Source organism: Schistocerca serialis, chromosome 1, assembly GCF_023864345.2.
Source record: "Schistocerca serialis cubense isolate TAMUIC-IGC-003099 chromosome 1, iqSchSeri2.2, whole genome shotgun sequence".
Lineage (NCBI taxonomy): Eukaryota > Metazoa > Arthropoda > Insecta > Orthoptera > Acrididae > Schistocerca > Schistocerca serialis.
The window spans coordinates 173,985,143-173,999,312 of record NC_064638.1 but is presented as its reverse complement, the minus strand read 5'-3'; the positions used below and the strand labels follow the sequence as shown (position 1 = coordinate 173,999,312).

The 14,170-nt window shown below is 43.1% G+C and overlaps 1 protein-coding gene across 2 annotated transcripts in view; it reads left to right on the top strand.

Moving 5' to 3' along the window:
* LOC126465022 (uncharacterized) overlaps positions 1-14,170 on the top strand; it is a 142,256-nt gene that overhangs the window by 31,741 nt on the left and 96,345 nt on the right. The gene's annotated exons all lie outside the window — the stretch shown is intronic.

The window sequence follows — 14,170 nt, the reverse complement described above, 5'->3', positions numbered from 1 at the left end:
GACGTGTCTCGTTGACTTTTGTAATAGTGATTCATATTTTGCAATAAATGCTCTTTAATGTTTTGGTGTACTGCACTTGATAACTTGGAGTACAAACCAAGTCACTTGCATTGATTGCCAATGAATTTTATCGTACTGTTTATCTTTCTGTGAAGATTGCAACGGTCTATTTGGAATTCTCCTTTTGTTATGTTGGCTGATCATTATAACGTGGACTTGTGTGTAATGTCAGTGTGCAAAATATGTGTCAGGGTGGCTGTTCAGACGTGGGGGGGGGGGGGGGGGGAGGAATAAAAACGTCCCTGAGAATTCCAGGTATGGGGAGGAAGATGGTGTCAAGAAGCTCCTTATAAATTAATGGTGGTGGTGGAGGGGATCCTCATCCATGAAGTGGAGGGGGGGAGGCATACCATGGTAATGACTCTTTTTCCTCTCAATTGACCTACACACCAGCCATAAGCAGTAGTTTAACCACAGTTTTTAAATATTGATAATTTGTTTGGATTAATATTCATATAATTAACACACTTTGAGACATTATGGATTTTAAAATTTGTTACTTACAAAACTCAGTAAAATTCAGTTTCAATGTTTGCTTAAAAATGCAGAATTTTGTGAGATGTTATGAAATTCCTTGAGATTTCCCCAATTTTCTCAGGTAAAATGTAATTCAAGCTTTTGCCGAATAATCGTCGTCCTTTGTTAGTATTTATGTGATGAAAGTATCAACAAAAATAATTGATTTTTGAAAACACAGTGTAATTGGATAGTTTAAAAAAATCTGCACACCGAGCAGCAGGGGGAGAACACAAGTATAAAAGACATTATTCTTATGCAAGCTTTCGGAGCTAGCGGCTCCTTCTTCTGGCAGAAAGGTTGAAGGGGAAAGAAGGCAGGTGAAGGAAAAGGACTGGTGAGGTTTAGAAAAAGGGGTAGAGCTCAGAGAAGTCACCTGGAACGTTGGTTTAGGGGAGACTTACCAGACACCAGCACTCTATTGGAGCACAAGTGTGTGTGTGTGTGTGTGTGTGTGTGTGTGTGTGTGTGTGTGTGTGTGTGTGTGAGAGAGAGAGAGAGAGAGAGAGAGAGACATATTGTACAATTCAACGAGTCATTTTCCATTATTTGTTGGTCTTTTTATGTGCTGATTTAGTGTCCTACAATATTCCTATACTTTGTTTTCCATCCAACTTGTACATTGTAATCATGCAGTAAGATCCCTATGTAGTATTTCAGGATTTCCACCATTCTGGTACCCACTGTTTTCCAGAAATTGTCTGTCTTTTCAGAATTCTTGTGATTTTTTTTTTTTTTTTTTTTTTTTTTTTTTTGTGTGTGTGTGTCAGTGGAATAAGATGAGGGAGTGAGCAACCATATAGGTTATAACAGAAGGATTTGTTAGGTAAAACGCTTGATATAATTCATGATACAGGATGGATGAGGTGCACCTAGGAAAGTTGACCAGGCCATTAATGGCTAGGAAGAGCCATCACATCAGGTTGGAAGCTGCATGCAGAGAGTGAGTGCCTTCTGAACCAACTTTGTGCTCATACCCCCAGGAATTCACATGTCTGTCTTTCCATACTCCTCATTGGTTGCTATAGATGATACTTGTAGAGTGGTAGTTTCTAGCTTGTGTGAACTATTTTAGGCCTGCAATATTCATCAATTCCAAGTTGTGGGAATGGTCCTGCAAGCATAAGCAAACACCGATTTTGAGCGAAGGGAAAGTTAATAATTTAAATCTCACTAAAAGGCACTCGAACTCTCCAAATAAAGTGATCGCCTGTTTGGCATGTACATTAATAAAAGTATTAATTTAGTTTCCACAGCACACACAGTCTGTCATCTATTGGTTCGAAATTTGAGATTTTGATATTGGCAGCAGAGGATGTGTCAAGAAATGGAATGCTCTGCATTGCTCTCTTTTTTTATTTGTTCTGAAAGAAGCAATATCCATCTGATTCAGAAATGTCATTTGAAGCAGGTTTCTTGCAATGGTTTTACTAGAATTTTATATTCTTCTGAGCATTAATCAATTGTTTCATCTTGTCAGATTGTATTAATGAGTTTAAGAGTACAGTTCCTAAGAAAGTCCTTGAATTGGGTTTAAGTTTGTGAGACCTTTTGGGATTTCCAAGATGTTCTGACTCACTATTAACATGGTGTCACATCTTCCCCAGAATCCAAATTGAATGCTTGCTTGGATCTTTGGTGACAGTGGTGTCTTTGGAAGAGTTGCTACTTAGGTTATTAATTAGATTTCATTGTGTTATCATGCTTGTATAGCTTTAGTGTGTTTTGGAGTAATTACTGTACTCCCATTACAACTAGGATTGTCAGTTCTGGTAGGCCTTAACTTTGGTCTTGATAATGGCAACCTTCCTACTTTATCTGGGCTTTGGGATAGTGCGCGCACACACACACACACACACACACACACACACACACAAGCAAATAATCCTAATAAACATCTGATATGACTTATTAGATTGAATACAAGAACACCTTATTACAGAATCCCCAGGTATCCAGACTGCAGACATGCAACTGAGGTTATACACATTACAGTGTGCCACATGGCCACCATTCATATGAAGGCAGGCTTCAGCTCATCTGTGTCCATTTATGTTGAAAACTGCCAGATGTGTTCCAAATGCACAGAAAAACTGACAGTTTCGGGTTGGGGGATCTAGGTGGCTATGGTATTGGCGACCCCAGACTGATGCTCTTTTTGTCGAAGATTCATGCTACATATTCCCAAACAGCAACATGAAAGTGTGCTGGTGCATCACATGCATGTACCACACATGCATTCTTTCATCCTAAGGAACATAATCCAAATAGTCTGTTAGCTTTTGCATAACTACACTTGTGCGGTCTCCAAAACTGTGTTTATTGGGATTATTTACTTGTTTCATTACACCTGTGATGGAGTGGCTGGGGAGAGGGAATGCACCGAGAACACATGCAAAAGAAATGTCAGTATATGAGCCTGGAGTCACTGCTTGCTAGTTAATACATTATGTTTAAAGACTAGCGGCTGAAACATTAAAAGCCTGATGCTTCTTTTGCATATACTCTCACTAGTAAGGTGCAGCCCCACCATCATATGTTGTTGGAGTGTTGTTACCTTGTGAAATACATATTTTGGATTACAAAAAGCTCTGACATGAAATGACATCATTTATTATACACTGAGGTGACAAAAGTCATGGGATAGTGACATGCATATATACATCAGAAGATAGCGATATGCACATACACAGATTGTAGTAGTAAGGTTATAATAGAGGGAAACATTCCACGTAGGAAATATATATCTAAAAACAAAGATGATGTGACTTACCAAATGAAAGTGCTGGCAGGTCGACAGACACACAAACAAACACAAACATACACACAAAATTCAAGCTTTCGCAACAAACTGTTGCCTCATCAGGAAAGAGGGAAGGAGAGGGAAAGACGAAAGGATGTGGGTTTTAAGGGAGAGGGTAAGGAGTCATTCCAATCCCGGGAGCGGAAAGACTTACCTTAGGGGGAAAAAAGGACGGGTATACACTCGCACAAACACACATATCTATCCACACATATACAGACACAAGCAGACATATTTAAAGACAAAGAGTTTGGGCAGAGATGTCAGTCGAGGCAGAAGTGCAGAGGCAAAGATGTTGTTGAATGACAGGTGAGGTATGAGTGGCGGCAACTTGAAATTAGCGGAGATTGAGGCCTGGTGGATAACGGGAAGAGAGGATATATTGAAGAGCAAGTTCCCATCTCCGGAGTTCGGATAGGTTGGTGTTAGTGGGAAGTATCCAGATAACCCGGACGGTGTAACACTGTGCCAAGATGTGCTGGCCGTGCACCAAGGCATGTTTAGCCACAGGGTGATCCTCATTACCAACAAACACTGTCTGCCTGTGTCCATTCATGCGAATGGACAGTTTGTTGCTGGTCATTCCCACATAGAATGCGTCACAGTGTAGGCAGGTCAGTTGGTAGATCACGTGGGTGCTTTCACACGTGGCTCTGCCTTTGATCGTGTACACCTTCCGGGTTACAGGACTGGAGTAGGTGGTGGTGGGAGGGTGCATGGGACAGGTTTTACACCGGGGGCGGTTACAAGGGTAGGAGCCAGAGGGTAGGGAAGGTGGTTTGGGGATTTCATAGGGATGAACTAAGAGGTTACGAAGGTTAGGTGGACGGCGGAAAGACACTCTTGGTGGAGTGGGGAGGATTTCATGAAGGATGGATCTCATTTCTGGGCAGGATTTTAGGAAGTCGTATCCCTGCTGGAGAGCCACATTCAGAATCTGATCCAGTCCCGGAAAGTATCCTGTCACAAGTGGGGCACTTTTGTGGTTCTTCTGTGGGAGGTTCTGGGTTTGAGAGGATGAGGAAGTTGCTCTGGTTATTTGCTTCTGTACCAGGTCGGGAGGGTAGTTGCGGGATGCGAAAGCTGTTGTCAGGTTGTTGGTGTAATGCTTCAGGGATTCCGGACTGGAGCAGATTCGTTCGCCACGAAGACCTAGGCTGTAGGGAAGGGACCGTTTGATGTGGAATGGGTGGCAGCTGTCGTAATGGAGGTACTGTTGCTTGTTGGTGGGTTTGATGTGGACGGACGTGTGAAGTTGGCCATTGGACAGGTGGAGGTCAACATCAAGGAAAGTGGCATGGGATTTGGAGTAGGACCAGGTGAATCTGATGGAACCAAAGGAGTTGAGGTTGGAGAGGAAATTCTGGAGTTCTTCTTCACTGTGAGTCCAGATCATGAAGATGTCATCAATAAATCTGTACCAAACTTTGGGTTGGCAGGCCTGGGTAACCAAGAAGGCTTCCTCTAAGCGACCCATGAATAGGTTGGCGTACGAAGGGGCCATCCTGGTACCCATGGCTGTTCCCTTTAATTGCTGGTATGTCTGGCCTTCAAAAGTGAAGAAGTTGTGGGTCAGGATGAAGCTGGCTAAGGTAATGAGGAAAGAGGTTTTAGGTAGGGTGGCAGGTGATCGGCGTGAAAGGAAGTGCTCCATCGCAGCGATGCCCTGGACGTGCGGGATATTTGTGTATAAGGAAGTGGCATCAATGGTTACAAGGATGGTTTCTGGGGGTAACGGATTGGGTAAGGATTCCAGGCGTTCGAGAAAGTGGTTGGTGTCTTTGATGAAGGATGGGAGACTGCACGTAATGGGTTGAAGGTGTTGATCTACGTAGGCAGAGATACGTTCTGTGGGGGCTTGGTAACCAGCTACAATGGGACGGCCAGGATGATTGGGTTTGTGAATTTTAGGAAGAAGGTAGAAGGTAGGGGTGCGGGGTGTCGGTGGGGTCAGGAGGTTGATGGAGTCAGGTGAAAGGTTTTGTAGGGGGCCTAAGGTTCTGAGGATTCCCTGAAGCTCTGCCTGGACATCAGGAATGGGATTACCTTGGCAAACTTTGTATGTGGTGTTGTCTGAAAGCTGACGCAGTCCCTCAGCCACATACTCCCGACGATCAAGTACCACGGTCGTGGAACCCTTGTCCGCCGGAAGAATGATGATGGACCGGTCAGCCTTCAGATCACGGATAGCCTGGGCTTCAGCAGTGGTGATGTTGGGAGTAGGATTAAGGTTTTTTAAGAAGGATTGAGAGGCAAGGCTGGAAGTCAGAAATTCCTGGAAGGTTTGGAGAGGGTGATTTTGAGGAAGAGGTGGTGGGTCCCGCTGTGACGGAGGACGGAACTGTTCCAGGCAGTTCCGTCCTCCGTCACAGCGGGACCCACCACCTCTTCCTCAAAATCATCCTCTCCAAACCTTCCAGGAATTTCTGACTTCCAGCCTTGCCTCTCAATCCTTCTTAAAAAACCTTAATCCTACTCCCAACATCACCACTGCTGAAGCCCAGGCTATCCGTGATCTGAAGGCTGACCGGTCCATCATCATTCTTCCGGCGGACAAGGGTTCCACGACCGTGGTACTTGATCGTCGGGAGTATGTGGCTGAGGGACTGCGTCAGCTTTCAGACAACACCACATACAAAGTTTGCCAAGGTAATCCCATTCCTGATGTCCAGGCAGAGCTTCAGGGAATCCTCAGAACCTTAGGCCCCCTACAAAACCTTTCACCTGACTCCATCAACCTCCTGACCCCACCGACACCCCGCACCCCTACCTTCTACCTTCTTCCTAAAATTCACAAACCCAATCATCCTGGCCGTCCCATTGTAGCTGGTTACCAAGCCCCCACAGAACGTATCTCTGCCTACGTAGATCAACACCTTCAACCCATTACGTGCAGTCTCCCATCCTTCATCAAAGACACCAACCACTTTCTCGAACGCCTGGAATCCTTACCCAATCCGTTACCCCCAGAAACCATCCTTGTAACCATTGATGCCACTTCCTTATACACAAATATCCCGCACGTCCAGGGCATCGCTGCGATGGAGCACTTCCTTTCACGCCGATCACCTGCCACCCTACCTAAAACCTCTTTCCTCATTACCTTAGCCAGCTTCATCCTGACCCACAACTTCTTCACTTTTGAAGGCCAGACATACCAGCAATTAAAGGGAACAGCCATGGGTACCAGGATGGCCCCTTCGTACGCCAACCTATTCATGGGTCGCTTAGAGGAAGCCTTCTTGGTTACCCAGGCCTGCCAACCCAAAGTTTGGTACAGATTTATTGATGATATCTTCATGATCTGGACTCACAGTGAAGAAGAACTCCAGAATTTCCTCTCCAACCTCAACTCCTTTGGTTCCATCAGATTCACCTGGTCCTACTCCAAATCCCATGCCACTTTCCTTGATGTTGACCTCCACCTGTCCAATGGCCAACTTCACACGTCCGTCCACATCAAACCCACCAACAAGCAACAGTACCTCCATTACGACAGCTGCCACCCATTCCACATCAAACGGTCCCTTCCCTACAGCCTAGGTCTTCGTGGCGAACGAATCTGCTCCAGTCCGGAATCCCTGAAGCATTACACCAACAACCTGACAACAGCTTTCGCATCCCGCAACTACCCTCCCGACCTGGTACAGAAGCAAATAACCAGAGCAACTTCCTCATCCTCTCAAACCCAGAACCTCCCACAGAAGAACCACAAAAGTGCCCCACTTGTGACAGGATACTTTCCGGGACTGGATCAGATTCTGAATGTGGCTCTCCAGCAGGGATACGACTTCCTAAAATCCTGCCCAGAAATGAGATCCATCCTTCATGAAATCCTCCCCACTCCACCAAGAGTGTCTTTCCGCCGTCCACCTAACCTTCGTAACCTCTTAGTTCATCCCTATGAAATCCCCAAACCACCTTCCCTACCCTCTGGCTCCTACCCTTGTAACCGCCCCCGGTGTAAAACCTGTCCCATGCACCCTCCCACCACCACCTACTCCAGTCCTGTAACCCGGAAGGTGTACACGATCAAAGGCAGAGCCACGTGTGAAAGCACCCACGTGATCTACCAACTGACCTGCCTACACTGTGACGCATTCTATGTGGGAATGACCAGCAACAAACTGTCCATTCGCATGAATGGACACAGGCAGACAGTGTTTGTTGGTAATGAGGATCACCCTGTGGCTAAACATGCCTTGGTGCACGGCCAGCACATCTTGGCACAGTGTTACACCGTCCGGGTTATCTGGATACTTCCCACTAACACCAACCTATCCGAACTCCGGAGATGGGAACTTGCTCTTCAATATATCCTCTCTTCCCGTTATCCACCAGGCCTCAATCTCCGCTAATTTCAAGTTGCCGCCACTCATACCTCACCTGTCATTCAACAACATCTTTGCCTCTGCACTTCTGCCTCGACTGACATCTCTGCCCAAACTCTTTGTCTTTAAATATGTCTGCTTGTGTCTGTATATGTGTGGATAGATATGTGTGTTTGTGCGAGTGTATACCCGTCCTTTTTTCCCCCTAAGGTAAGTCTTTCCGCTCCCGGGATTGGAATGACTCCTTACCCTCTCCCTTAAAACCCACATCCTTTCGTCTTTCCCTCTCCTTCCCTCTTTCCTGATGAGGCAACAGTTTGTTGCGAAAGCTTGAATTTTGTGTGTATGTTTGTGTTTGTTTGTGTGTCTGTCGACCTGCCAGCACTTTCATTTGGTAAGTCACATCATCTTTGTTTTTGGATTGTAGTAGTAACGCGTACACAAGGTATAAAAGGACAGTGCATTTGCGGACTGTCATTCATACTCAGGGGATCCATTTGAAAAGGTGTGCGATATGATTATGGCTGCGCGATGGGAATTAACAGACTTTGAAAGTGAAATGGTAGTTGGAGCTAGACACATGGGACATTCCATGTATCTTTCAAGACCTATAGTGTCAAGAATGTGCCAAGAATACCAAAATTCAGGCATTACCTCTCACCATGGGCAACACAATTTCCAACAGCCTTCACTTAACAACCAAGAGCAGCAGTGTTTGCATAGAGTTGTCAAAGTGCTAACAGACGTTCAATGCAGAAATCAGAGTGTGACATATGATGAACGTATCTGTTAAAACAGTGCGGCGCAATTTGGCGTTAATAGGTCATAGCAGCAGACAATCGACAGAAGTGCAGAGGGCATTTTAGTATGGCACCATCTATCTGCAAATCATTGCGCATGCATGATTTCTACGCCTGTGCATTCTTCATGTGCGTGTTCTTTATACAGGCATCAATGTGCGGATATCATTATTTACACCTAGACACTAGTAAGGTTGAAACACCTGAAGATGTTGGACAGTTGCTCAGAGGAAATGTTGTGTAAATTGCACGTCATCTGGTGGCAAGCCCGTGAAGACCATTTACAACATATCTGCTGGGAAAGCTTGAAGAGTCACAAATAATGAGAATCATTTAAGATGAAATAAAAATGGTCTGGAATGGAATTGATCCTTTATTGCCAGTGTCATTGTTGGACCATTAGCTCCTTCAGGAGGTGAATCATTAAAAGCAATCCTGCTTACAACAGAGTGCCTGAAAAATATTAACAAGAGAACTATCGCACAGTTATTCACCTATTCATCACAGAAATTCAATATAGCAGTGTATTACCTTTCATCTCAGATGCTGTACTAAACATGAAAAAGCCTGAGCCAACTGTAAAAGTGCTATTTCTAAACATGCTTGTCGTGTCTTGTTTAGCACATGGGTGTCACAGGGTGGCAGAAGAGATACGTAGCTTGTTTCAGAATGTCGACTAATTGATTTCCAGTATTAAGGTCTTTGTGAAAACTCCATACAGGATTCAGATATTGAAAGACATTGCGCCAAATGTGTCTGTGTCCCCTGAACCTTTCATAACAAAATTGGGGACATGGATTTCAGCAGCAGTTTACTACACTTTAAATTTTCAGAGTATAACTAAGTTGTTCATTGCTCTGTAGGATGAAGCGTCTTCAACTTTAGCAGTGAAGAAACTTCGCAAATGACTTGACTTCCATAGCAGCCAAGTTTGGTTTCCTATCACAAATGAACTGTCAGCTTCAAGAAACATAACAGTCTTACGAAATCAGTGAAAATTGTGGATGATTGTGTGCAAGGATTGGAGAATGTGCCAAGGAAACGGGGTTTGTTAGTTATGGAAAAGTGAAAATATTTTTTTCGAAAAATTCTGATCTTGACAAACTTGGAAATATTTCAAAAGTTCTGCTAGGTGACAGTTTTTTGCAGTAGAAGTAAACCCGGCAATAGTTTAATGTTTTAGATTTGCTCCAGTTACCTCTGTATATGTGGAGAAGTCTTTTTCTCAAATGAAAAATGTATTATCTGACAGGAGACTCAACTTTACTCCAGAAAATTTTTCTGTATTGCCTTCTATTTTCTATTGTAACTATTTGTAATGCCTTTTTTCATGCATGTTTTAATGGTTTATAATGCCTAAACTTCCAGACCCATGTTTTGAGGGGTTAGAAAAGGTGTAGTTTAAGGAGGGACCAGGATGACACAGATTGGATGGGTAGTGTAACACTTCTGAAAATGTTGTAAGTACACACGATGTAGCCATACGTGTGTGTGTGTGTGTGTGTGTGCGCGCGCGCGTGTGCACGCGCATTTGTGTGCATGCCTTTACACAGTAGAAAAACAGTGCGCAAAAAATTTGCAATACTCTTAATCTGGTTTACATGCCTGCAACTGCTCAACACCCCAAACATACAGTAAGTGGTCACCCTTACTGATTCCATTTTTGCAGTCTATCCATGACTTTCCATTAGCATAAATATATCCCTTCACTTTCTCACACAGTGGCATCAAATAGTGGAATTTGGTAACCACACAACTTATGTCAGTCTGCTTTTACTGGAGTAAAACAGTATGCTTTTGAAGAGAATGCAGTTGTAATTGATCCATATTGTTATGCAAAACTCTTGCCTCCATCAAGTGTGTAAAATAAGACTGTCCTTTGTATTATTTAAACAGAGGATCTGAAGCAGTGAATGAGAAGTTTTCTTTTCCCAGTGGGAGCCTTATTGCTCCTCACAACAATTGAACATTAACTGATGCCAAAGAGCTGCTTAATGTGAAACAGATTTTTCTTTGCTTCATATTTTTTCTTTCCAGGCATTGGATATTTCCGTCACCATTCTATCATTATGCAATAACCACAAGTATATGAGAAATCCTCACAGGAACACGCTTCATACTGTTGTCACTAGAACATAATATCAATAGATGTCGATAACAGTGATTCAACATGAAACCGCATGCTCTTCACGCCATGGGCATTGTTAACTTCAAGCACTGAACTGCGAGAAAATTCCCAAAGTACTACTTTGCACTGGAATTAGTAAAAAATATTAAAAGTTGCCCCCCATGAACCATGGACCTTGCCGTTGGTGGGGAGGCTTGCGTGCCTCAACAATAGAGATAGCCGTACCGTAGGTGCAACCACAACGGAGGGGTATCTGTTGAGAGGCCAGACAAACATGTGGTTCCTGAAGAGGGGCAGCAGCCTTTTCAGTAGTTGCAGGGGCAACAGTCTGGATGACTGACTGATCTGGCCTTGTAACATTAACCAAAACGGCCTTGCTGTTGTGGTACTGCGAACGGCTGAAAGCAAGGGGAAACTACAGCCGTAATTTTTCCCGAGGGCATGCAGCTTTACTGTATGGTTAAATGATGATGGCGTCCTCTTGGGTAAAATATTCCGGAGGTAAAATAGTCCCCCATTCGTATCTCCGGGCGGGGACTACTCAAGAGGACGTCGTTACCCGGAGAAAGAAAACTGGCATTCTACAGATCGGAGCGTGGAATGTCAGATCCCTTAATCGGGCAGGTAGGTTAGAAAATTTAAAAAGGGAAATGGATAGGTTAAAGTTAGATATAGTGGAAATTAGTGAAGTTCGGTGGCAGGAGGAACAAGAGTTCTGGTCAGGTGAATACAGGGTTATAAATACAAAATCAAATAGGGGTAATGCAGGAGTAGGTTTAATAATGAATAAGAAAATAGGAGTGCGGGTAAGCTACTACAAACAGCATAGTGAACGTATTATAGTGGCCAAGATAGACACGAAGCCCATGCCTACTACATTAGTACAAGTTTATATGCCAACTAGCTCTGCAGATGACGAAGAAATTGAAGAAATGTATGATGAGATAAAAGAAATTATTCAGGTAGTGAAGGGAGATGAAAATTTAATAGTGATGGGTGACTGGAATTCGACAGTAGGAAAAGGGAGAGAAGGAAACATAGTAGGTGAATATGGATTGGGGCTAAGAAATGAAAGAGGAAGCTGTCCGTTAGAATTTTGCACAGAGCATAACTTAATCATAGCTAACACTTGGTTCAAGAATCATAAAAGAAGGTTGTATACGTGGAAGAATCCTGGAGATACTAAAAGGTATCAGATAGATTATATAATGGTAAGACAGAGATTTAGGAACCAGGTTTTAAATTGTAGGACATTTCCAGGGGCAGATGTGGACTCTGACCACAATCTATTGGTTATGAACTGTAGATTAAAACTGAAGAAATTGCAAAAAGGTGGGAATTTAAGTAGATGGGCCCTAGATAAACTGACTAAACCAGAGGTTGTACAGAGTTTCAAGGACAGCATAAGGGAACAATTGACAGGAATGGGGAAAGAAATACAGTAGAAGACGAATGGGTAGCTCTGAGGGATGAAGTAGTGAAGGCAGCAGAGGATCAAGTAGGCAAAAAGACAAGGGCTAGTAGAAATCCTTGGGTAACAGAAGAAATATTGAATTAAATTGATGAAAGGAGAAAATACAAAAATGCAGTAAATGAAGCAGACAAAAAGGAATACAAACGTCTCAAAAATGAGATCGACAGGAAGTGCAAAATGGCTAAGCAGGCATGGCTAGAGGACATATGTACGGATGTAGAGGCTTATCTCACTAGGGGTAAGATAGATACTGCCTACAGGAAAATTAGAGAGACCTTTGGAGAAAAGAGAGCCACTTGTATGAATATCAAGAGCTCAGATGGAAACCCAGTTCTAAGCAAAGAGGGGAAAGCAGAAAGGTGGAAGGAGTATATAGAGGGTCTATATAAGGGCGATGTACTTGAGGACAATATTATAGAAATGGAAGAGGATGTAGATGAAGATGAAATAGGAGATGCGATACTGCGTAAAGAGTTTGACAGAGCACTGAAAGACCTGAGTCAAAACCAGGCCCCGGGAGTAGACAACATTCCATTAGAACTGCTGACAGCCTTGGGAGAGCCAGTCCTGACAAAACTTTACCATCTGGTGAGCAAGATGTATGAGACAGGTGAAATACTCTCAGACCTCAAGAAGAATATAATTATTCCAATCCTAAAGAAAGCAGGTGTTGACATATGTGAAAATTACTGAACTATCAGTTTAATAAGTCACAGCTGCAAAATACTAACGCGAATTATTCACAGACGAATGGAAAAACTGGTTGAAGCCGACCTCGGGGAAGATCAGTTCGGATTCCGTAGAAATGTTGGAACACGTGAGGCAATACTGACCTTACGACTTATCTCAGAAGAAAGATTAAGGAAAGGCAAACCTACGTTTCTAGCATTTGTAGACTGAGGGAAAGCTTTTGACAATGTTGACTGGAATACTCTCTTTCAAATTCTGAAGGTGGCAGGGGTAAAATACAGGGATCGAAAGGCTATTTACAATTTGTACAGAAACCAGATGGCAGTTATAAGAGTCGGGGGGCATGAAAGGGAAGCAGTGGTTAGGAAGGGAGTGAGACAGGGTTGTAGCCTATCCCCGTGTTATTCAATCTGTATATTGAGCAAGCAGTAAAGGAAACAAAAGAAAAATTTGGAGTAGGTATTAAAATCCAGGGTGAAGAAATAAAAACTTTGAGGTTCGCCAATGACATTGTAATTCTGTCAGAGACAGCAAAGGACTTGGAAGAGCAGTTGAACGGAATGGACAGTGTCTTGAAAGGATATAAGATGAACATCAACAAAAGCAAAACGAGGATAATGGAATGTAGTCGAACTAAGTTGGGAGATGCTCAGGGTATTAGATTATGAAATGAGACACTTAAAGTAATAAATGAGTTTTGCTGTTTGGAGAGCAAAATAACTGATGATGGTCGAAGTAGAGAGGATATAAAATGTAGACTGGCAATTGCAAGGAAAGCGTTTCTGAAGAAGAGAAATTTGTTAACATCGAGTATAGATTTAAGTGTCAGGAAATCGTTTCTGAAAGTATTTGTGTGGATCGTAGCCATGTATGGAAGTGAAACATGGACGATAACTAGTTTGGACAAGAAGCAAATAGAAGCTTTCGAAATGTGGTGCTACAGAAGAATGCTGAAGATTAGATGGGTATATCATGTAACTAATGAGGACGTATTGAATAGGATTGGGGAGAAGAGAAGTTTGTGGCACAACTTGACTAGAAGAAGGGATCGGTTGGTAGGACATGTCCTGAGGCATCAATGGATCACAAAGTTAGCATTGGAGGGCAGCGTGGAGGGTAAAAATCGTAGAGGGAGACCAAGAGATGAATACACTAAGCAGATTCAGAAGGATGTAGGTTGCAGTAGGTACTGGGAGATGAAGAAGCTTGCACAGGATAGAGTAGCGTGGAGAGCTGCATCAAACCAGTCTCAGGACTGAAGACCACAACAATAACAACAACAACAACAACAACATTAAAAATTGATCTGAAAGTATTAAATGTTGATCTGTACTTACATTTTTATTATATAAAAATCTTTTTCTTTGT